General features: G+C 45.1%; 1 protein-coding gene across 5 annotated transcripts in view; it reads right to left on the bottom strand.

Moving 5' to 3' along the window:
- The window catches only part of ME3 (malic enzyme 3), a 219,955-nt gene that overhangs the window by 135,245 nt on the left and 58,647 nt on the right, over positions 1-26,063 (bottom strand). Inside the window, exon 1 of one of the 5 annotated variants that reach the window (XM_070364988.1) lies at positions 15,626-15,832. The exons of the other annotated variants lie outside the window; for them this stretch is intronic. The gene's annotated coding sequence lies outside the window, so the exon portion shown is untranslated. Of the gene's footprint in view, positions 1-15,625; positions 15,833-26,063 lie in introns of those variants that run through there. 5 annotated transcript variants of the gene reach the window in all.

Below are 26,063 nucleotides of genomic sequence, written 5' to 3'. Positions count from 1 at the left end.
GGCAAACAGATGGGGAAACAATGGAAACAGTAAGAGATTTTATTTTGGGGGGCTCCAAAATCTCTGCAGATGGTGACTGCAGCTATGAAATTAAAAGATGCTTCCTCCTTAGAAGAAAAGCTATGACCAACCTAGACAGTATATTAAAAAGCAGAGACATTACTTTGCTGACAAAGGTCCATCCAGTCAAAGTTATGGTTTTTCCAGTGGTCATGTATGGATGTGAGAGTGTGGACTATAAAGAAAACTGAGTGCCGAAGAATTGATGCTTTTGAACTATGGTGTTGGAGAAGACTCTTGAGAGTCCCTTGGACTACAAGGAGATCCAAACAGTCCATTCTAAAGGAGATCAGTCCTGGGTATTCATTGGAAGGACTGATGCTGAAGCTGAAACTCCAATACTTTGGCCACCTGATGCAAAGAGCTGACTCATTGGAAAAGACCCTGATGCTGGGAAAGATTGAGGGCAGGAGGAGAAAGGGACGACAGAGGATGAGATGGTTGGATGGCATCACCGACTTCATGGACATGAGTTTGAGTAAACTCCAGGAGTTGGTGATGGACAGGGAAGCCTGGAGTGCTGCAGTCCATGGGGTCGCAGAGTCAGACGTGACTGAGCGACAGAACTGAGTTGATGTGTAAAACAGATTACTAAAGAGAGGCTGTTATATAACACAGAGAGCCCAGCCTGGTTCTCTGTGATGAGTTAGAGGGGTGGGATGAAGGGGGTGGAATACGGGGCTGGGAAGAATGGGATATATGTGTATATATGTGTGTGTGTGTGTGTGTGTGTGTGTGTGTATATATATATAGTTATATAGTTATGATTGATTCACCTTGTACGGCAGAAACCAACAAACACCGTAAAGCAATTACCCTCCAGTTAAAAAAAAAAGACTGAGTTTGATCAGTCTACTGAAGTGAGAGTTTCCTGGCTGGCGGTATCCCCCAAGACCCCAGGGTATTACCCTTAACACTTTTCTCTGGAGAGAAAAGGGCAAAGCATTCAGCAATATTTAGTGTTCTGTCCCCAAAGGTAGGGGAATGACAAGAGCTGAGAACAGAAGGGAAATACTCTCCCCAGGAGAAGTAAATATGGCTGTGCTTATCAAACAATTCAACTCTGGCTTTGAAATCAACTTAATAGGGAACAACCAGTATTTTAAAAATGACATAGATTTGTGTAGAACATTCCAGGCTGCATCACATTTAGCAGGGACAAGAACTGTTGCTTAGTTGCAAGAGTATGTGTGTGCACGCATGTGCTCACGTGTGTGTGTGTCAGGGTACTGGCCTGTGATGTAAAGTATATTTGTAACCGAAGGTTGTAGTGTAAACATCTTGAGAAACACTGTAGCATAGGATAATGATCATGAGTGATGGAGACTAAGACCGCCAAAGACTGATCCTCAACGAGATGCCCAGCCTGAGTCCATTACCTGACTTTTCAAGGTTGAGGTTCCTTGTCTGTAAAACTGGGCTGATACCAGAATCCACTTGGTAATTTGTGTCCCATGTCACAGAGTGTCTGATGCTTAGTAAGGACTCACTAAGTAAATATCAGCTATCAATATTTTAAATAAAGGAGCCTGGGTGTTAATTTGGTGGCAAAACAATGTTTTGCATAATGTCTCCAGAATCATTTTCATTCCAGATGCAGACCTCCATCAGCTTCCTGGGCATCCCCCCTACAAGTCTCCTAGACCAGTCAAATACCATACACTACTAACCAAACTCATCTTCCAGGCCAAGCCTCCCTCCTACATTCTCTACTCGACAATGGTGCCACCCAGTAGCTCAGGAGAAATTTAAGAGTTATCCTGGACTCCTCACATCGCAGCCGATTACCAAATCCGGATGATGTCCTAGCTCCTAAATAGTTTGAGACAGAGTTTGAGATTCCACTATTGTCCGCCTCCTCATTCTCATCTTTCTCTTTTCAAGACTGAAATCGTCCTTGCCCTGTTCATAAACAAACGGTTCTGCAACTCCTGGACTCCAGTCTTAATTCCCCCACCCCTTGCTCTCATTGTCCCACCCTTGGAATATATCCTTCAGAACTTCTGCTGGACTGACCTTTCCCAAAAGCCAAATTTGATAACTACACTCCCTGACTTAAACATTTTTATCTGACCTAAAGATTATCATACTGAGTGATATGAGTCAGACAAAGACAAATATTGTATGATGTCACTTCTGAAAAAAATGATAAGAGTTTATTTTAAAAACAGAAATAGACTCAAAGACATAGAAAACAAACTTGGATGCCACAGGGGAAAGGGGGTGGGATAAATTAGAAACTTGGAATTAATGGATACATACGGGGCTTCCCTGGTGGCTCAGTAGTAAAGAATCTGCCTGTAAAGGCAGAGACCACTTGCACTGCAGGAGACTGGGGTTCGATCCCTGGGTTGGGAAGATCCCCTGGAGAAGGGAATGGCAACCCACTCCAGTCTTCTTGCCTTAGAAATTCCATTGACAGAGGAGCCTGGTGGGCTACAGTCCATGGAGCCTCAAAGAGTTGGACACAACTGAGTGACCAAACCACTGTCACTGCTATTATATATGCAGTAGATAAACAACAAGGACCTACTGTATAGCACGAGGAAATATATTTTATATCTTATAATAATCTACAATGGAAAATAATCTGAGAAAGAACACACATGTATATGAGTATAACAGAATCTCTTTACTGGACACCTGGGGCTTCCCTCGTAGCTCAGTTGGTAAAGAATCCACCTGTAACTTTGAAATGCATGAAGCATTTGCCAGAAAACTTAACCAAAGGTTACCCATAATAGTTCTTTCCAAGAGCTTACATTTCGTACATTTCCTACTAGAAAACTACTTTGATGATGCAATTACCAACATCTTTAACCTAGGATAACACAATCATACTGACACACATTTCCACAAATTGTTTTGTTCCAGATGGCATAGTTTCCAGTAGAAATGACTTGTGTATTACCTGCTGTTACGGAAATAGCTCACACCATATTGTGTCTTCTGGGAAAAATTTTCACCAGGGAAACGAATATTGTGCTTTGTATATTTTTCCCCTTAAAATTAAAGAATTAAAGAGCAACATAAAAAATTCAAAAAAAAAGAATCCACCTGTAATGCAGGAGACCCTGGTTCGATTCCTGGGTCAGAAAGATCTGCTGGAGAAGGGGAAGGCTACCCACTCCAGTATTCTTGGGCTTCCCTGGTGGCTCAGCTGGTGAAGAATCTGCCTAAAATGAGGGAGACCTGGGTTTGATCCCTAGGTTGGGAGGATCCCTTGGAGAAGGGAATGGTGACCCACTCTAGTATTCTGGCCTGGAGAATTCCATGGACTGTATAGTCCGTGGGGTCACAAAGAGGTGGAAACGACTGAGCGACTTGCACTTTCACGGTATTGTACACCTGAAATATTGTACGTCAACTAAACTTCAATTAAGGAAAAAACCCCTCCTTTTCAAAGCTTGCAAGGCTTCTCATCAGCTGTGCATCACCCTTGGCTTCTTGTCCTGCTGACCTCCACCAAGAGCTCTCAATACAGCAAACTCCTTTCCCATCCCTAGAGGAAGCGGGCATTTTCACATCTGTGCGTGCTGGTTCCTCAACTGAGCATGCTCTTCTACACCCGTCATCACTCTAGTGCATAGAGGGATGAAAGGTCATCAGCTGAAACTTACAATCCAGTACCCGGATTCTCAGAAATCAGGGTACGTGGGAAGCACGCGGGTTGCTGGTTTATAATTCAAGTCCTAAGTCCTGTACCTGTGACTGTGGACCCCTGCGGAGTCAGGGCTTTTCATCTGCACCCCCAGTGATTGTAAGGAACTGCACCAGAAAGGGAGACAAAAGTTTTGTACAAATTCGAATCCACAGCATACAAATTCAGGAGTACACATAAGTATCTTGTGCTTAGGAAACATCTCAACAGAAATGCAATTAGGAGAGGCTTCCCTGGTGGTCCAGTGGTTAAGAATCTGCCTGCCAATACAGGGGACACCAGTTCAGTTCCTGATCTGGGAAGATCCCACAGGCCATGGAGCAACTAAGCCTGTGCTCGACAACTACTGAGCCTGTGCTCTAGAACCAAGGAGCCACAACTACTGAAGTCCCCTCGCCCTGAAGCCGTGCTCTGTGACAAGAGAAGCCACTGCAATGAGAAGCCTGAGCACCGTGACAAAGGGTAGCCCCTGCTCGCCACAACTAGAGAAAGCCCGTGTGCAGCAGTGAAGTCCCAGTGCGACCAAAAATAAAAAATAAAAAGAAAGGCTATTAGGAGAAATTCTGAAAGAGGTGGCGGAGGGTTGGACCCTGACTTCTTAGGAAAGATTTCTCTTTCAGGATAAGGAGTAATGACAGGAAAGAAAAATACTGCTATTTAATATAATTATTTATTAGTGTTATTGCCTTAAAATACAAATACAGCATAGAGCCACAGAACAATGATGGTGCTAACCATGACACAGTCTTGTAGAAAGGCCTCTCACTGTCCCTACTGGAAAACCCTGGCAAGAGTCCTGGCATGGGTTAAGTTTATAACAGAGAGAAAATTAGCTGCCACACCTATGCGGGAGACAGGAGCCAAGTTCTTCCCACTGAGTCTCATTGCTCTGCTGTTTTCCCTAGTAAGAAAAAAAAAAGAAGCTTCAAGTTAAGTATCTGGGCATTCTGGGCAGTTAAACATTGATGAGACATCAAGATCATTAAACACTGGTGAGAAATTAAGACCAGAGACTGACTTTTTATAGGGAAAAAAATCTCTGAAGCAGTTTTGTGGCTGAACATTAATGAGAAGCAGATAACCCGAGGTTTGCAGATAAGACCCTTAGGAAGCTTTTCTCACTGCTGCCACTGTTGACCTGTTCACCATCTGGCCCACCCTTCTGACTCAACCTAGCCAACATTCATTCATTCATTCATTCAGCTAGCAGGTGCTGTTTGACATGCACAGTTCTAGGTACAGGTGAGAGATGGCAAAACCCATCTCACCTTCCAGCAGCGAAAATTAGCACAGATGATACAAGCCAAAGTGATGCGTCATTCATTTAAAGTTACAAAATAAGGGGATGTCATTCGTTTGACAAAAATTTAAGTACCCACTTCATGCAAGGTAATGTGCTGGGCATGGGGACGTAGCCATGCAAAACAGAAGTTCCCAGTTCCTCAGGGAAGATAAGTGTTCAACCAAACAAAAAACTACCACATAGTTGCCTCACGATGAGAAGTACCACAGAGCAGCTGTAGAGGATGCTATGAAAGCATGGAAGGAACTGGGAGCCCTGATGCGGCTTCCTCTGCAGGGAGGGAGCGCCTTCCCTACGGAAACAACCTTTGAGACATGATATGAAAGACAAAGAGTTAATTAGGCCAAGTGCCAGGGCAGATTTGAGCAGAGAAACATCCTAAGAAACAGCATGTTCAAGGCTCGGAAAGAGGGGGGCAGGACCCGGATGGGACAGCACGTGGGCGACTTTGCTAAGGACTGAGGTTTTTGGCCTCGGGGCAATGGGAAACAACAGATAAGTATTAAACAGAAGAGAAAGTATTTACTGTGTGTGCAGGGAAGATCACTGTGGCTATAGCGAGGAGAACTGGGGGGTATCACTGCCATGACGGACGACTGTGTCACGGAGATGGGACACGCAGTGATCTGGGTGTGCAGGAGGAGCTGGAAGGAAAGGAACACATCTCAAATTGTACTTTATACATGCTGAGTCTGATACCCTCTGAAATACCCATCTGCAGACATCAGGCAGACAGCTGGATATCTGAAGTCTGGGTCTCAAAGAGAGGGCTGGAGAATGAATCTGAACATTGGTAGAAATCCGTGGTAACTGAAGCCACAGCAAGGTCTATTCCTCTACAGAGAGTGGTCAAAGTGAGGAAGGTCTGAGCTTTGAGAAACGCCAGCATTTGACGGCCGGATAAAGGAGGATGATCCGGGGGAGCAGGCTGAGAACAAACAACTGGAAGGTGGAAGGGGAAGCAGATGGGTTGTCACTAGATGGCCCAAGAGGACAGGGCTTCAGGAAGGCAGGAGTGGTCAAGGCAGCTGAGTGTCTGAAAGATAACGAGGACTGAAAACCCTGCTGGATTCAGCCAATAGAGGTTCCCTGTAAGCTGGTGAAGATCGGCCGCAGTTGGGATTCTGTGGTTTGAAGGGAGAGTAGGAAGGGAGGAAAGGGTATCAGCACAGAGACACAATTCTTCCAAGACCTCTGGCTGCAAAGGGGAGTTTAGAGTGGAGAGACCGTGAACATATTTAGATGCTATTGGGGTGGATTCCTCAAAGACGGAGAGAATGGGTGCCAGAGCCGATAGGCGCGGGTGGGGGACTGCCTGTAGGCAGAGGGGCCCCCCGCAGCATCTGTGCACGTGTGCTAGGTCGCTTCAGTTGCATCTGACTCTTTGCAACCCCAGGGCCTGAAGCCCGCCAGGTTCCTCTGTCCATGGGACTTCCGAGGCAAGAACACTGGAATGGGTTGCCATTCTTTTCTCCAGGGGATCTTCCTGACCCAGGGATCAAAGTGGCATCTCCTGCATCACCTGGCATTGGCAGGTGGATTCTTTACCACTGAGCCACCGGGGAAGCCCAGCAGTGAAAAGACATAGAGGCAAAAGATGAGGGTACTGTCGGGATGAGCAGGAATGATGACCCTGGGCTGGAAGCTGGACTGGACTAGGTCAGCGGGCAGGAGAGGTAGAGGGCAGAGGAGGCTGGAGACTGGTGAGTTCAGAGGGCAAGGCTGAGCAAGCAGCATCTCTGGTCAGGGAATGTTGTTAGGCTCACTGACTTCTGTGATTTCAATGATTCACACAGACAAATTCCACACTATGCCAAGGTCTGGGGTGTGACTGCAGTAGTAGCTGAGCTGGATTGCAAAAGGAGAGTATTCCAGTTGGAGGAGGTCTGGGTGCTGGGGGAATCAGCCCTTTGATTCTGAAGTCATCCAAGGGTGGAGAAAGTCTATAAGCTGGTGCCAAAGTCCTCAATGAATGAAAGATGGTAAATGACAATGACAAAAAGGAGGAAAGGTCAGTCTCTCTAAATAGCACAACTCTTAGAAAAGGCACCGAGAAGTGGGTTTTGTTGCTGTGGAAACTATTTGTTTAAATAAGAGGATGGGAGAGTTCTAACAGTGACCCTGGGGAATAAAAGGCTCCCTACCTTTGGCCTGACTTGGAACCTTGAGGAGTCCGAAAGGAGTGTGAGAAGGATTTGGGAGAAGCAGTCAGCTCAGGCTGGCGGTAGGTCTGTTACTAGATGGAGCTGGAGAGAATGGGCTGGAGGGGATTGAAGATATAAGCGAAGTTCATTATTCCTGAAATCCGAGCTGAAGTGTATGGGATGGAGAATGGGAGGCTGGACTAGGGGCAAGGATGTAGGCACGACAGTCTGACAGAGAAACAAATGCAAGTAAAAAGGAGCTGGGAGTGTAAGGGGGCGTCCCTGCTGGCTCAGACAGAAGCGAGTCCACCTGCAATACAGGAGACAGAGGTTCGATCCCGGGGTTGGGAAGATCCCCTGGAGAAGGAAATGGGAATCCTGTCCAGTATTCCTGCCTGGAGAACTCCATGGACAAAGGAGCCTGGTGGGCTATAGTAAGGAGAAGGGGTTTAACTGCTTGGGGTTACAAAGGAAGCAGACAGGTGGGCTTTGCAAAGGTCACATCTAGCTGAGATCAAGCAGAATTTCTGCTGATGGGCAAAGGAGGGGGGAGGGCCCCAGGGAGAAGAATCAGCATTTACAAAGAGGCAGAGGCCCGGGAGGTGGCCAGTGCAGCTCTCTTCAGTGGGACTGCGGGGAGGAGTGGAGGTGGAGATGGGCCCAGAGGCCTGGGCAGGCACGAGGCAGGCGGATCCCGGTCACAGAGGGCTCTGGGGTCCAGCTACGGGCCCTGTGGCTTAGGGAGCTCCTGGAGGCTTTTCAGTGGGGCCAAGCTATGATCTCAGCTCATCTCTGAAGACCCACCTGGCGGTGGGTCTTTGCTCCCCTCATCACCCCCTCCATGCTTTGGCTCACATGGTCCACGGAGAGCCCAGCCCCCATCCTCTGACTAAATCCTACTCATCCCTGAGACCTAACTCAAGTCTTAACCCTGGAATAAAGCCCTTCATGACTACTCCAGCCCAGACCTTCCTTCTTTTCCATAGATGTTTTCATTCTTATGGCCAAAATCCTACCCCAAAGGAAAGGCAGTGGGAAAGGTCTTTGTGTCAGTGAGCATCGGCCTCACCAGCTAGAGGAGATAAAATTATAACGATGAGAGGGTAACCTATCTGTCTCTTCTACAAAGAAGGCAGAACAAGACTTGTTCCCAGAGCATTGGAAAAAAGGACTCCTCTTTTCTGTTTTCCTATCAAAAGAAAGAAAAGAAAAGAAAAAAGAAAAATGCCTTAAGGTTCAACTATAGACAAGGGATCAGTTTGAAAGCTCCGTAGTGGGTGGAGGGCCCCTTCCTCTACTAACTAATGGGCTCAATTCATTTCTGGGGAAAGAAAGCCTGAGTTTCCCTAAGGTTTACTCATGAGTGACCAGGTCATTCAAAGATCTCAGGGCACAATGGCTTTCCGAACTCCCCAGTAGCCTGGGACAAAAGAACCAGGGTGCACGCGCTGGCCCTGCCCATTGTGCAGCAGCAGCAGCTGTGGGGTTTCCCGGCCCTGCAAACCCCTCCCCGTTCCCCCTTCACCGCCCAGCGCCTGCTCGGGGCTCTCAGCACTGCTGGGGGTGATGGCTGAGCTTGGAGGCCTGGGGGTGGGGGTGGAGGCTCTTAACAGAAAAGCTTCCTCTTTTATTCCTTTAGCGGCAGCAGGGTAGGGAACAATCTCAGCGGCTAGGGAATTCAGGCAACTTATTTTGGGCACTGACTGGAAAGCCAACTGCCCTCTCCTTTCTTGGTAACCTTGCTGTCCCCTGTACCGCCCCGGAGCTCTAAAGATAACTGCCAAGTTGCTGCAAGCGTTTGTTTACAAGTCTGTCTCCCCATTTAGACATCTAGGCGTCCTTCCGGCAGGTCCTACTTCTCTTTGTGTTAGTTCTTGACTTGCGGTTGGAGCTAAAAAAATGTTTGAAGAGAGAGAGAGAGGGAAGGAGAGAGAACAGAAGGAAATGAATGGATGGATGGATGGATAAGTGAATAAATAACAGACTCTGTCTCTGAGGCTGGACGACTAGCTTAGGAGATGCCAATCTGGACTCTGAAGACCCTAGTGGGTCCTCACAGGTTGCACAGGCTGTCAAGTGGGGAGTGTCATGAGAATAGATGTCCATCTTGCTACTCCTGTGCAGTTTAACTCTGCTTTTATGATATTCATTGAACTTCCTTATGTGAGATTTTGTGTGAATAAAAGGTTCTGTGGCTAAGAAAGTCCCTTGAAAGGAATATTGGGCTAGATTTTTCCCCCTTAGATTTCCTCCCACTTTGCTATTTTCCATGATAGGCAAGTATTTGTATTCTCCCTTGGAGGGCTTCCCTGGTGGCTCAGCTGGTAAAGAATCTGCCTGCAGTGTGGGAGACCTGGGTTTGATCCCTGGGTTGGGAAGATCCTCTGGAGAAGGGAACAGCTACCCACTCCAGTATTGTGGCCTGGAGAATTCTATGGACTGTACAGTCCACGGGGTCACAAAGAGTTGGACATGACGGAGTGACTGTCACTTTCACTTGGACCACAGGCTTCCCAGGTGGCGCAGTGGTAAAGAGCACGCCTGCCAACGCAGGAGTCGCAAGAGATGCGGGTTCGATACCTGGGTTGGAAGAGCCCTTGAAGGAGGAAATGGCAACCCACTTCAGGATTCTTGCCTGGAAAATTCCATGGACAGAGAAGCCTGGTGGGCTACAGTCCATTGGGTTGCAAAGAGTCAGATCAAACTGAGCACACACACACACACACACACACACACAGAGCCTTGGACCACTGGTAGAACATTCTCCTGTTCTCCAAGAACATCTTATTCTTGGAAAGCAGGAAGACAGACGTGAGTGAGGGCACCGCTTGCCAGGTACTCTCAGCATGCTCTTTCTGGGCCAGAGCTCCAACAATTAAGCGGCTGCTCCCCGGTCTCCTCCACCCCGGGTCTCCTTACATGTGTGCTGTCCCACATCGCAGTGATGGGGTTCTTGAGGCAAGTGGTGTTTGCAGCTCTGCCTCCAGGTCCATTTTTTCACACCTGATTTTAATGTAACTTATGTTGCACTTGATCGCACTTCTGCTGACAGTCCCAAACGTGGAGGGGACTAGGCCCCAGAGGATGGACGTGCTACTGCAGACGGGATGGCCACGAACACTGTCACAGAAGAGCTTGTCACTCAAGTTTGAAAAGGACATCATCAGAGAACCGGACAAGCCCACAGCCTGGCCCACTGTAAGGTTTAGAGAGACCCCCACAACTTCATCTCCTAACTAACTGTGTGGCTCAGATGCTCAGTCGTGTCTAACTCTTTATGACCCCATGGACTGTAGCCCACCAGGCTCCTCTGTCCAAGTGATTCACCCAGCAAGAATACTGGAATGGGTTGCCATTTCCTTTGCCAAGGAATCTTCCCACTCCTGGGATCAAACCCACGCCTCCTGCATTGGCAAGGGGGTTCTTTACCACTAATGCCACCTGGGAACTCACTCACTATGGAGGGTCTACGTGTGGCACTATGGAGATCCAGGGGTAAATGGGAGAAAGTCCTTTTGTTAAGGAGCTCCCATCCTAGCGATGGAGACAGTGTTAAGGAAATGAAGCAATTCAAGAAGTTAAGCACAGACACAGTATCAAGCCCTGAAGGATTTCAGAACAGAGAACAGTCCTCCTTGAGGGCTGGGGGAGGAGTGGAGAAGATGTCCCCGAAAAGCAACATTTGAATGAGACCTTGACTTTTTTTTTTTTCCTGAGTAGACCATTTTTAGTCTTTATTGAATTTGTTATGATACTGCTTTTGTTTTATATTTTGGTTTTCTGACCAAGAGGCATGTGGGATTTTCGTTCCCCAACCAGGGATTGAACTCCTTTGCATTGCAAGGTGAAGTCTTAACCACTGGGTCACCAGGGACATTCTTAGACTTTGACTTTGGACAGTTCTTCAAGTCTGGAGGCAAGAGATGGAAGCAGGGGAGACATGCAACACCGAGCTTATAGGATGAGATGGGGGGTGGGGCTATATTGGGGGGTGGGGCTGGACCATGTTGAGGGGTAGGGCTGAGGGCAGGGGGTTTTCATCAGGCAGTCAGGCTGGTGAAATGGGCTTTGCAAGCTTTGCTCATTGTATCACCCTGCGAGTGGTGGGGAGACATTGATGGTTTACAAGCACAGTCTCATATGTTACACAAAGGAAGGCTGATATCCTGCAGGCGATGGGGAAAGAAAGCCCTCAAGTACTGACCCAGTCTTCACAGTGAGGAGCGCTCTGGCAGCTGAGTGGAGGGCTGGGGAGGTACAGAGGCTCAGTGCTCGAAGCAGGGACGGGCCGTGGCCATGGTCCACATGAAGAAGGGAGATGCTCTACGCAGAGCAGAGCAGAAGAAACCAAGTGGAAGAGAAAGGGGAGCTTCAGTGTACATTTCAGAGGGAGAGGAAGCAAGACGTGAGCCTCCCAGAGCGTGGGGCCACTGGGGGAAAGGAAAGGACGGGCAGGCCTGGGGGGCCGGGGCCAGCCCTCAGGCCTGTGGCTTAGCACCACGTGGGCATCCTGGAGGCTGGGGTCCTCACAGTCGCTGTGGTGCTGCTCTGTTCCTAGGGTCTGATGACCACTGCATCACTGGAGGAGTTGCTGACACCCGTCAGCCCTTGTGGTTCAGAAAGCCCTAAGTGACTGCTCAGCTCTGATTGTTCTATCTGGTTTTCTGTAGACCTGCCCTGTGAGGTTGCATTCCCCCCCACATTCGTGTGTTAAAGTTCCAAACCAAGGTACCTCAGAATATGACTATTTGGTGCTAGGGCTTTTAAAGGGGTAACTGAGTTAAAATGGGGCTTTGGTGTACCTAAATCCACTCTGACTGTCCTTTAAGAAGAGGAAATGAGGACAGAGAGTCAGAAAAGGGACCATATGAAGGCACAAGGAGAAGATGCCTCCTGCAAGCCACGGAGAGGGACCTTAGGAGAAATCAAACCTGCCGGCACCTTGATCCTGAACTTCTAGTCTTCAAAACCGTGAGAAAACAAATTTCTGTTGCTTAAGCCATCTGGTCTCTGGAATTCTGTTACAGCAGCTCAGCAAACGAATGCACCTCCTGTGAACAAAGTCTTACCTGGGGCCAAACCCACCTGAACCCACCTAGGCAGGCTAAGCAAAGGCCGGGAACTGGGGCCATGTTCCCTGTTTTGATTTCTCCAGCCAGTCTAGCTTCTCCACTGGTCTATTCCTTTACTATCATCACGGGTACCATGACAATGATGGGCAGATGAGTCCATGGAACTTGCTCATCTGAACAAGAATGGCACTGTTATTACCCACAGGGGGCTGCTGCTGTTTTTTCTAAAGAGCCAGTCAATGGGTTCACAAGGCTCACAATAACCCAGCTCTCGGCGCCTGCTCAGAGCTGGTTTCTTAGGCCTTGGGAGGGAGAGAATATTCCCCTTATGCCAAAATGCCCATTGAGCTCTGTTGATCAGATACCACTTGGAAGAACAATGGAATCTATCTGCAAGAGGTAAAGGCTATCAGAGGGGTCAAGCAGCACTTCCCAGCTGACTTCATCACCACATCCGAGGCAAGAGAAGTGGGAGACCTATGGCCTTTATAGGCAAACACAGGGCATTTCACTGTGACTGATGGGGTCACCCGGCTTCGCTAGACAATTGCTGGATGTGGCCAGGTCAGCCCCCACATCTGAGATAAGCCATGGGTCTAAGTGTTGCTACTAAAGCCAGTAACAAAGGAACATTTTATCCAACTCCTTTCTAGACTTGGAGATGCCAGTTTTTCTTCATTTCTGGCTAGCAATCACAGAAAAGGTTAAAATATTGCTGTCTGGAATATCCCAGGAAACCCCCCAATTCAGCAAGACCTGAAGAATATAGTTGCTAGTCACTCCTCTGGAAAGGAGTCCAGGAGGGGAGAGAGTACAGAACTTAGAAGGCAAAGACACTGCATTTGAATCCTGGTCCCTTCAGTTTACTAAGTCTGTGGCCTTGGGCAGTCTCTACTCTTCCATGGGTCTCGGCTTCTTCATCTATCAGTTCAGTTCAGTCGCACAGTCGTGTTCGACTCTTTGTGACCCCATGGACTGCAGCACTCCAGGCCTCTCTGTCCACCACCAACTCCCGGAGCTTGCTCAAACTCAAGTCCATCTGAGTCGGTGATGCCATCCAATCATCTCAACCTCTGTGGTCCCTTTCTCCTCCTGCCTTCAATCTTCCCCAGCATCAGGGTCTTTTCCAGTGAGTCAGTTCTTCCCATCAGGTGGCCAAAGTATTGGAGTTTCAGCTTCAGCATCAGTCCGTCCAATGAATATTCAGGACTGATTTCCTTTAGGATTGACTGGTTGGATCTCCTTGCAGCCCAAGGGACTCTCAAGAGTCTTCTCCAACACCACAGTTCAAAAGCATCAATTCTTTGGCGCTCAGCTTTCTTCACAGTCCAACTCTCACATCCATACATGACTACCAGAAAACCATAGCCTTGGCTAGACAGACCTTGTTTGACAAAGTAATGTCTCTGCTTTTGAATATGCTGTCTAGGTTGGTCATAACTTTCCTTCCAAGGAGTAAGCGTCTTTTAATTTCATGGCTGCAATCACCATCTGCAGTGATTTTGGAGCCCAAGAAAAGAAAGTGTGTTACTGTTTTCATTGTTTCCCCATCTATTTCCCATGAAGTGATGGGACTGGATGCCATGATCTTGGTTTTCTGAATGTTGAGTTTAAGCCAGCTTTTGCACTCTCCTCTTTCACTTTCATCAAGAGGCTCTTCAGTTCCTCTTCACTTTCTGCCATAAGAGTGGTGTCCTCTGCATATCTTGGGTTACTGATATTTCTCCTGGCAGTCTTGATTCCAGCTTGTGCTTCATCTATAACACTGGTGTAATACAGGCCCCTCCACACCATGTTATTATGAGTACTCAGTGTGACCATGTATGAAAAGAGAACAAAGAAACTTCATGGAGACGTGACGGTGGGCCAGGCTCACAGCCAGGAAAAGGACTCATTTCTGCACCCGAGAGTACAGGTCACTGTTATTCTGACAAGTTAATGTGGCAGGTCAGCAACTCCTCAACCTTTCTTTACTCACACAGTCAAAGTCACCCAGCACTTGAATTGCCAAATATACAAAACAGACAGGGTACCACCCCCACCTCCAGGAACTGATGATGCCATTCCTGACCTGCCGGGAATCTCAACACACGTCAGGAAGGATATTATAACAGCTCTAGACACTTTTTTCAAAAGGTACTGCTTTGCTACAACAGTTGTAAGAACAACAGCTATCATTTCATTTGTTAATTTTATGCTTCATTTTGTCATTATTTAGTCCCTAAGTCGTGCCCAACTCTTTGTGACCCTATGGACTGTAGACTCCCAGGCTCCTCTGTCCATGGGATTTCCCAGGCAAGAATACTGGAGTGGGGTGCCTCCAGAACTATAATCTCCTTCTGCAGGGGTTATTCCTGATCCAGGGATAGAAACTGTATCTCCTACATTGCAGGTAGATTCTCTACCGCTGAGCCACCAGGAGAAGTCCCAGTTTTATGCTCAGTATTTTGTTAAATGATCTGTTTACATATATCACATGAGACATAAAGTCTTTGGAATGTCAACACATGACCAGCAAGTTGCAGAGCCTGGTCACAAGCCTGATCTCCATCTGACTCTAACTTCAATAGAAATTTAGTAACATATCTTTTACCTAGGCTTAAAAGTAATATATGCTCATTACAGTGGTACAGTGGTAAAGAATCTGCCTGCCAATGTGGGAGACCCCAGACTTGATCCCTGGGTGGGGAAGATCTCTGGAATAGGAAATGGCAACCCGTTCCAGTATTCTTGCCTGGAAAATTCCATTGGCAGAGAAGCCTGGGGGCTACAGTCCACTGGGTCACAAAGAATCGGATACAACTAAGCACACACACACACTGAAAAGTTAAGAAAAATTAAATCAAAATCACAGCTAATCTCATCACTCAGAGATAATCACTGTATCTATTTCTATTGTTCTATTTCTTCCTGTATTTTTCTCTGTGCTTAAAAAAAAAACTTAATTAAAACAAAGTTGAGATTTACTATATGTAAAATTTCATATACATTTGAATTTTTTCCACTTAAAATTATATGATAAACATTTTCCCACACACTAAAAAGTCAACCTAAAACATCACTTAAAATTGAAAATTTCAACTGATTATCTAATAATTTCCCTGTTTTGTATAACTGTTTCTAAAATTTCACTATTATAAATTATGCTGTGCATATATTTTTATTTTGTATTTATATTTATTTTATAAATTTATGCACACATAAAAGACTTTGTCTTCAGTTCTGACTATTTTTTTAGGTTGACTTACTAGACTTAAGAGATCGACGAGTCTTTCACTCATTAATTCAATAAATATTTAGTGAGCATCCCCTAAGTGCTGGACAATATTCAAAACTGGTGATGTAGTAACAAGCAAAAAAACTGAAGACAGACAAAAATACTTACCTTCTTGAATCTTACATTCTAGAGAGGTCTAAATAATTTTAATTCTCCTTAGTTATTGTCAAATCACTTTCAGAAAGGTTGGCGCAACTTACAACTCCACCAGCAGTGCCTGAGTAGCCATCTCAGTTCACCAGCACAGAGGATTACGGTTTTAAAGTTTCTCGACAGTTTCATAACAATTCACGGCAATGTTGCATTCCTTACAGACCTTTCCCCTACCCTCTCTGCCTCATTTATTCACCACCTTACAAGACACAAGCAAACTGAAGAGATATTTAAATTCCCATCCAAAATGTAAGTTTCAAAGTTGTTTTTTTCCCGCCAATGGGAAAACAATCCCAGCCCCCAGCCACAGATGGCAACAGTGGAATTGCCTCCCCTACTTTGCAAGGTAGCCAGAAATAATGATGACAAATCCATGTCCTGTTAGGGCTTCTGTGTCTGGGAGACAAGCCAGCAGTGAGTTTCTCCAGCCAAAGATCAGGCTTCCTTGGAGGATCAGCCAGAACAAGGCAGGTGGGAACTCTGCAGGGCAGAGGTTGAGGTCAGGATCAAATGAAATTCTGTCACCAAAGCAGTTGGTAAGTTACAAAGTGCTGAGCAGTAGAAGGAAGTTTTATCCTTTTTGATGGAGGCTTTCAGGGGATGTTTAAGTCTTTTGTAGGGCCTTATACCATGTATGGAAAATATATAAAAATAAGTAAAGAAAAGATCAATAAAGAAATAAAGTAAAAATACTACATATATAATATTTTTGGAGTGTTAATCATGTATTAGAAATTTTCAGAATTCTCTTTTTATGATAAATCCATAGACAGTGCTTACTCTGTATCAGGCACTGTTTTAAGCACTTTTGACTCATGTGATCATCATAATCAGCTTATGATGTAGATATCATCATCTCCATTTGACAGATGAAGAAACTGAAGCATAGAGAGATTAAGCACTTGTAAAGCAAGGATCAGATCCCATTTGTTCTGCCTTTACTTCTTTTTTTTTTTAATCTCATTTAATATTGGCATATAGCCAATTAGCAATGTTTTGATGGTTTCAGGTGCACAGCAGAGGGACTGAGCCACACAAGTAGATATATCCTTTCTCCCCCAAACTTCCCTCCCATTCAAGCTGCCGCATAACACTGAGCAGAGTTCTCTGTTCGATATACAGCAGGACCTTGTTGGCTACCCATTTAAACATAACAGTGTGTACATGTCCATCCCAAACTCCCTAACCACCCCTTATAAGAAGGAAGCTTCTGAACAAATCAGGTAAGCAATCAACCTGATTCAAAAGTTCAGGTCAAGAGGGGTTTACTGAATGCCTCCCGTGAACCAGGCACTGTGCTCGAGGTCACAAAGCTCACGAGTGGGAGGGCTGGGAGCTTGGATCTGGCTCAAAGCCTGTCTGACTCCAGGTCCTCACTATGGCTCCAAATTGCTTAAGAGAAAATGTTTTCTTATTTGGGCTGAGGTCCGAGAGGCAAGGCTGGCACAAGGCACGGTGCTCTGGGAACAAAATGCCACAGCTACAGAAACAGAGGCTCAGCTGTGCCGGGCTTTGGGAAGCAGTCCTGTTAGAAGAAGGCATATCTGGGTGAGCATCTCTTCATACCTTTGAGGGTCCCAGACATTCTAATATGGTCCAGGTGGTTCAGAATTGATCTTTTTGGCTCAGATGCCTCCATACAATGAAAACAACAGTCTTTAGAATTCCAAGAAGTGTTCTTAAAATCCTGGATCTTGGCATTAGAAACTGTTGAACCTCCAGTTATTGAAAACTCTTTTATATTTCCCTCATGACAGCTCACTCTGAGCCTCAGATCATTTTGATAGCTCCCTTAATGGTTGCCTTCACATTTCAAAATCTATGAAATTACATATTTGAAGGGATTATTCATTTTTTTCCTATGGAAAGCATACACACCCCATAATGCTTTAATAATAATAACCAGATGGATTGAGGGGTCTTTGACAAGGGGTTTCTTTAGCTAATTTGAGAACATACTGAATTTCAGTCTCTTCTGACTGGTGCAAAATGAGCAGCATGTAAAGAGCCCTATAAATTTCCTTCTTGTGCAATTTTAATACTTTCATCACAGTCAGATGAAATACATTTAAAGCTAAGTCTCCCCTTTCTCCATTTTGAAAGTACAGGTTTCAGGCTTTACTCAGTAAAGCCCAGAAAAATATCTAACCCGAAGAACTGGCTACCCTCAGTAGTTCCCACTCAAAATTCACCCCATAATACCTCCAAATCATGCGTATGCTTCAAGCTCCTTCTTTCTCACTCTCAAAAAAGCCTGAGAGACTTTAAGAAGGTTATTATGTACCTACATGTAGAATTACAAGACGCCAGGAGTGGAAGGGACCTCAAGGATCATCTGGTCTACCTCTTTTATCTTATAACTGAGGAAATTAAAGTTTCAGAAAGGTTCCAAGATGTGGCCAAGATCGTGTACACAGGAAGTGGCAGAGTTTAGACTTGAAATTCCTTCTGAGTGCAACGTACATCCATGATATCACTTTTCCTCTGTCTTCTGCTTTCATTTTCTGAACTTTATCTCCTTTCTCTTTATGTTTTCTACTTCCCATGTCAGAACCAGGTCTTGGACGATGATGGAACGGGTCAAACCATCTCTAGTGGTTGTGAAGTGGCATCTCGTTGTGACTCTGATATTCATATCTTCAGTGATTCATGACGTTGATCTTTTCCTGTGCTATCGGCCATTTGTACATCTTCTTTGGAGAAACGTCTACTCAACTACTTTGCCCATTTTTTTGGTTTATGGGTTTTTTTTGTGTGTCTTTTTGTTGTTGAGTTGTAAGAGTTTTTTATATATTCTGAACACTAAATCGTTATCAGATATATGACTCGTAGACATTTTCTCCCATTCTGTAGCTTATCTTCTTATCTTAAAGCTTGGTGTTTAAGTCTGTAGCTTATTCAAAGAGACTTCTTAAGATACTAAAAAGTTTGTTTTCATATTCCTAAGTATCTTATTTCATACCCTTGAAACTATAAATATTTGCTATGGGAAACTACATTTGTTAAAATTTGTTATTGAAATTCATTATTAAACTTTTTAGTGTGTAGAAGAAAAAAATCAACAAGTATTTATTAAGCATCTACTATGTCTCTTGTCCTCAGTGTATTTTGATTTAAAAATGTGAAGCAGAAGACTTTTACTTCTGACACAGTTCCACCACACGTCATCCAGTGCCATGCACAGAGAAAGTGCTGGAATTAGTGCCCAGAGAAGCTGGGTCACCTCTGCCCCTGGGTTCTCCTTACCTGCAGGATGGGAGTGAAAATATCCTCTTTGCCTCCCGCTAAAGGCGTTGTGAGGCTCAGAAGAGAAGAATGAGAACCAGAGACTTCAGTGGCATGCCCTGGCCCCCTCCCAGCGCATACACACAAACTCACATCATAACAGCATAATGTCATAACAGCACGTCGTAACAGTCATAAGAGTAGAGCTGTTATCCATGTGCTGCTGGGGTCCTCGCAGCACTGCTGGAGTGGGTTTCCCAAAACACACATCTAACTGCTGTTTGCTCCTCTAAAACCCTATGGGGGCTCCCTCTCTTCTAAGAAAGACTTGGTGGTCCGATTCTTTGGCCTCTCCTCGGGCTCTGATGGTCCTGAGCCCAGCCGTGCCAACCTGGCTTCCGTCTGCACCGCCCTCGGCCACCCTCAGAGCATCAGCAGGTGCTGTTCCACACGCGCTCAGTTCAAAGCCTGGCTATGCCTCTGGGTCACGGAACCCGACACCCGTATCCAGGTGTCGGTCCTGGGAAGCATCTTAGAAGCGTGACGGAGAGGAAATGACTCCACCACTTGGAGACTTTTGTTGGAAGCTCAGTTCTGCCACCAACAGCCTTGGGACCACCAACAGGCCAGCCTTCTGGGGCCTCAGTTTTCTCATCCATTCATTCAGGTGAGCTCAGCATCCTTTTCAGTCTATGACCTGGCATTTCTTCTATGAGAAGTAGTTTTTGAGCTTTACTGACATGTAATTGACAAACAAAACCATACTATAAAGTGTACAATATAATGTTTTGATATACATATGCATTGTGAAAGGATTCCCTGCTTTGAATTAATTAGCACATCTGTCACCTCAATGTTTACCCTTTGCTAAGTACGTGTGGTAACACAAGTTCTACTCTCTTAGTAAATTTCAACTATACAATACAGTCACCATGTTATACATTAGATCAGAGCCTTACAACAGAGAGCTTGTATTCTTTTACCAACCCTTCCGTATTTCCTCCATTCCCAGCCCCTGAAAACCACCATTCTACTCTTTGTTTCTATGTATTCAAATTTTTTTAAGATTCCACATATAAGTGATACTGTGCAGTGGTTGTATGAACAAGTATTTTCTGTTGCATTTTACTGAATCAGTGGTCACTAATAATAGTCATTATTCAGTGACATTTACTATTTAGGCTCTATTTAACTGCATTATTTTAAATCTTTGTAACAACCTTTTAAAATCAGATTTATAAAAATCATGGCTCTTTTACAGATAGAATGGATAAGTAACTCGACTGAATCAAACAGCCAGAAAAGGAGGTGCTAACTAGAGCTCACAGCCAGACAGTCTGACTCCAAAGCCCACAGTGTTTTCACTTCAGGTCCCTTCCTCCAAGTCTCCTGCAGCAATGGTATCTTCCCCAAGTTTGCCTCCCACAACTACCCAGAAACACTTGATTACTTCTCCATTCTACCAGTTTTCTAAGGGCTTCTAAGCCCACAGCTTTTCTCCCTCTCAGAGAAAGAGCTGGGAGTCCACTCCATGCACAGAGAGATCTGTTCCCCAAAGCTACCTGAGCTCACCTGAGAAGAGCAGTAACAGTAACATGTGGCCCTCACATAGCAAAGATCTGCTTACCCCTGCTGTCTGTTACCTCCCGAGACTCCTACTGCACTTCTGTAAGTCACGTGGGGACTGCTTTTATAGATGACATGACTGAGGCTCAGAGAACTCTCCTGCTCGTGGTCACATCGCTGGCTCCAAGTTTACACCCTTTCGATCCTGGGCTGAGCTGAAGTTTGGGGAAACATCTCAGGGACATGCTTTCCTACGGTTCTCTTTGTGAACAGAAAAGGGGAGGGGGTGTTTCTAGTCACCAACAGCCACACAGCTAAATGCCACTCATATGGAACCCTGGCCTTGACCCTAGAGAATCCATCAGCGGCTGGTCTTTGCTGAAGCTATTTTCAGGGCCCCTCCAGTGCTCTCACATTCTACTTCCAGACTTCCCCTGTGCTGGGCTCCAGGAGCCTGACAGGCCCCCCAGATATCCCTGACGACCTCATGGACTGATGCTCACCAGATGCTTCCCAGCCCTCACATTCTCACATGGGGATGATGGGAAAACCCACCTTTACCCAATGGAAGCTGACAGTCCTTGGTGCTGTGACTCTTCCCACAAGGAAAAAGGAGAGAGGAGCAGTGGAGTGACTTTGGTTGGCTGACTGACTTTGAGCTGGAGGTCACTCGTCTGGCTTTGGATTATCTGGTGTTTACCATTCCTGTTTTAATCACCCCTATTTCTTTTTCTAATCCATGCCTCACCAGCAGAAAGAACTGTAAACATGTGAGGCTGCTGTTTTCAGCAAATTCACTCCGTGATCAACGCCAAACCAGGCTCTGCCTGAAAACCAGTCTGGCGCTGACAACAAGAGACGGGGATAGGGTTACATTTCTTGTAAACCGGCAGCTTGATTTTCATCTTGGCGCATGGTGGATTTTGTTATTGTTGTTATTCTGGACTGAGGGATAGGCTTATTTTTCATAGCTGGGTTTACGGTTTAGTGTAGAATTGCTTCTTGAAACTGGCTGAATTTATACATGATTCAACTTATATTCCCAGTCATTAAGAATTTTAGCAATTCAGTCTCCTCTGAGTTATCTTTCTAAATTGCAATTATGACAGTGCTCCTTCTTTGGGGGGAATATTCTGGTAAAAAAATTACTTTTCAGACTTATTGATTGGGCTGATATTTACCAGATATTCCAGCAGAAATGTGAAATGGCTGTGAAATGTCTGGCCTCTGTTTTGATTCATTTAGCTAACTGCCATATAGGTCATTAAATATTTCAGATGTTACCCCTACTTGTTAATCTCTACTTCTACCCTTACAGCATTAAGCCATTACAGAAAACACATAATGCTTTAAATAAACCAAGGTTTCCTATTTTCTCACACCTTTGAATGGAATCTTGCAGCTTCCTCTAACTCCTCTCCTTTTTCATTGCTCTCGGCTTAGGAAAGCCTCCCTAACCCCTTCCCCCAGCTCTCCTCCCGCCGTGCACACTGTCAGTCACTCCTTCTGATCCCATAGTACTTATAACACGAAGGAGTTAAGTGATGGAGTTTTTCCACTACAGGGAAAAGTATCTCCCCTGAGTCAGGTCAGTATCATCAGAAAGAAGCAAACTAGGCAAGTCAGTCCTTCCCTTAAAGATTTACAGAATCTTAGAGCTTGAAGGGAGCTAAGAAGGTCCTTCCCATCCCTTCGGTAGATGCTTTTTCAGCTTCCCATCAAGCACTTCCAGAAACAGAGAAGTCAATGTGTTCTGAACAGTTTTTCTTTACACTGAGCAAAAGTTGATCTCATGATCAACTCTGCCCATATGCCCTTGGCCGGCCTTTTAGAGCTGCAGAACAAGTCTACTTCTCACTCTATCTGATATTTGAGAACAGCTTCATCTGCCTTCTGTCCTTCAGAAAGAGACGGAGGTCCCAGAATCATTTTTCTTTCTTGCTAGAGTGAAGATCACGCCATGACTGCCCCTTTAAGTCAAATGTACCTGTCAGGTTATTTCCCAAACACTTGGCACCAGGCTGTTGTTTGGTCAGGAACATAAATACACTGTATTCAGAATTGATTAGTTTAAGCATAAGCAGTACACCCCTTAAATTCAAGATTACAAATGAAAAAGTTTTTAAATAACAGAAAGTATCTATTAGAGAGAAACATTCTGCAATGAATCTAGTAGGTTAAAGCTCAGCTGCAGCTCATTATTTGTGAAATGTTATGCCTGTTTTTTGCGGAGGAACGAAGAGGCAGTCAAAAGATAGGGCTATGTGTCTCTGAGAGTCCTAACGCGCTGGCTTCACTTTGGAGAAAATTCCTAGGAGGGGCCACTGCGGGGAGCTGGAGACCACTCTGAAATGAAAAGTGAATTCTAGGAAAATTAAGTATGCATGTGATGGAAGCAACCTGGGCAGTGTCTGAATCTATTTTGGGAAATGATGCTGAATTTTTCTCTGAGAATCCATTCACAAGAATGATGTTTTCAAGTATGATTCAAATGCAGTTTTGTCCAGAGGCCGAGCAGCGGACTCAAATACCCACTAAGCTCCCTCTAGAGGTTCGAGTGTGCCGCTGCCCCCAGAGCTCCTGGGCTGGGAAGCCTGTCCCAGCACCCAGAAGAGGGGTCAAGAGATGCAAGGAGCTTCTGATTGTTTCTGGTATTTAGAGTCAAATTTGTGGGCTGAAACAAATTAGAAAGCAAAACAAAACCCCATTCTCTAAATAAAGCTTAGATAAAATACATTGTGAATATATATTCATAGAGAAGAGGTAGCAACTGGTAACATTCTAAAATTTCAAATTAGGTAATACGCTGATGGTTCACAGCGCAATGAAAAACGCAAAAATTTTTGATGACATCCTAGACGTGCTGATGTCTAAAATGGCATGTATTTTAGCACTTAGATTGTATTTATAGCTATTCGCATAGCATTAATCTTGTATTAAATATTGTAAGTAACGTTACTTACAATATTTAATACAAGATTAATGCTGCAAGGAGATCCAACCAGTCCATTCTGAAGGAGATCAGTCCTGGGATTTCTTTGGAAGGAATGATGCTAAAGCTGAAACTCCAGTACTTTGGCCACCTCATGCGAAGAGTTGACTCATTGGAAAAGACTCTGATGCTGGGAGGGATTGGGGGCAGGAGGAGAAGGGGACGACAGAGGATGAGATGGCTGGATGGCATCACTGACTCGATGGACATGAGTCTGAGTGAACTCCAGGAGATGTTGATGGACAGGGAGGCCTGGTGTGCTGAGATTCATGGGGTTGCAGAGTCGGACACGACTGAGCTACTGAACTGAACTGAACCTAGAGGTGCTTTAAAAGTATATGGAAGGATTTGCAAATACTGCCGAGGACATGGCAACCCACTCCAGTATTCTTGCCCGGAGAATCCCCATGGACAGAGGAGCCTGGCAGGCTACAGTCCATAGGGTTGCAGAGTCGGACACAACTGAGTGACTAAGCACAGCACAGCACATGCAAATACTACACCATTTTATAAAAGGTGCAGGATGCACCACAGGGTGCAGGATGGGGTCCTGGAACCAATTTCTCCCACAGCTCCCCACCTCCCCAGGGATATTGTGTACACCTTCACCTCACAGGACTGTTGTAAGAATTAAACAATCTACTAAGCATGTTTCTATCACATATTTAAAGTGCCTGGCACTGCAGAGGTTAATTCACTTCTTATCTGAGATAACTGGAGAAAAGCACTTAATCTGTGGTTCTTCTCTTGACAAAGTCCCATACACACAAACTGTATACTGCCCTATAAGTTTTTTTTTTTTTTTTAAATGATATGCATCTTTTGGTTCATGGGTAATGTAATCAACATGATCATTATTAGAGAAACCAACTGTTGAGCACCTTTTCTGTGTCAGGCACTGTGCCAAATACTTTACCTGCGTTTTCAGTCCCCTTTTGGACAGATACTATTATTAGCACCAGTTACAAGGGGGTGGCAGAGGATAAGATGGTTGGATGGCATCTCCGACTCAATGGAAATGAGTTTGAGCAAACTCCGGGAGATAGTGAAGGCCAGGGAAGCCTGGGATGCTGCAGTCCATGGGGCTGGACAGGACGGAGCAACTGAACAAAAACAGATCAGGAACCGAGGACTTGAGGAAGTTAAATCCTTTGTACAAATTCATGCAGTTCATATATGATGCTGGAATTGGAACCCTCGGCTGTGCTTTTAAACACAATAAAATAATTCTTTGTCATTGGCGGAACCTGAACTCATCAAGATTAATGGCTTGGCATCCAGGTACCCCACAAGCAGTGGTGCCATTAATGAAGGGCTTGACTGAGAGAGCATATATACAAAACCATTACAAACATTCAGCGATAACCTCCCCTTCTGAAATGATCACCAGTCTGATTTCATGTGCCCTGTGTCTCCTAGAGCACAGAGGACATTTAATCTTTGCATTCTGCCTATAATGGGTGCTGAGCACATATTTGTTAAATGAATCAATGAATGACTGAATGCCACTGCCTGTCTTCTAAGAGCTTATAATCTGCTAGAAATGATAAGACTTGTGCATACACACACACACACACACACACAAGTATAATTATAATAGTAGCCAAAAGTGAGTTAAAATATGTGAAAGATATAAATCAGCAATTCTACACTATTCAATTATATGAGGTCAGAAAAAACTTGCCCAGGCACAAGGAGACATGCAGGAATGTTGATTGCAAAATTATGGCTAATAGTAGAGATTGGAAACAACTAAATTTTCATCAACAGAAGCATGGAGAAGTACATTTCACTTTACTGTTACAACAGAATGTTATATATAGAAATTGGAGAAGCAAACGGCACCCCACTCCAGTGTTCTTGCCTGGAGAATCCCAGGGGCAGGGAAGTCTGGTGGGCTGCCGTCTATGGGGTCGCACAGAGTCGGACACGACTGAAGCGACTCAGCAGTAGCAGTCTAAAAGTAAGTGTATTATATGGTTAATTCATGAAACACATTAAGTGAAAAAATAATAATAGCTAATTAGCTATTATTATTTTTTCACTTAATCTAATTTGCAGGTATTAACTCATTTAGTCCTCATGACAACCCTCTGAAGGTAGATACTGTCACCAAACTCACCTTAGAAATGAGGAAGTTGACGGATACCTACATTTGATATAATTGCTAAGACGTTTAAACATATGCAAAAAGACTCATATAAGAATAAATCCGTATGCAATAAAAGCATTAAAGCATACACAGGAACCCCAAGATTATGACAGTGATTACACTAGGGATGGCAAAAGGGAAGGGACCCTGATGACGGAGGGGAATAGAGCAAGCATCAGATGTATTTATGTTTTATTTCTCAAGCTGGATGATGGTTGCAGATACTCTGTATTTTTTCTATGTCTGAACTGCTGCTGCTGCTGCTGCTAAGTCGCTTCAGTCGTGTCCGACTCTGTGCAACCCCAGAGACGGCAGCCCACCAGGCTCCCCCGTCCCTGGGACTCTCCAGGCAAAAACACTGGAGTGGGTTGCTATTTCCTTCTCCAATGCATGAAAGTGAAAAGGGAAAGTGAAGTCGCTCAGTCGTGTCTGACTCTTCGAGACCCCATGGACTGCAG

This window comes from Bos mutus, chromosome 29 (assembly GCF_027580195.1).
Source record: "Bos mutus isolate GX-2022 chromosome 29, NWIPB_WYAK_1.1, whole genome shotgun sequence".
NCBI classification, from domain to species: domain Eukaryota; kingdom Metazoa; phylum Chordata; class Mammalia; order Artiodactyla; family Bovidae; genus Bos; species Bos mutus.
Note: the sequence above shows the minus strand (reverse complement) of the source record. Positions and strands in the feature narration are given on the sequence as shown.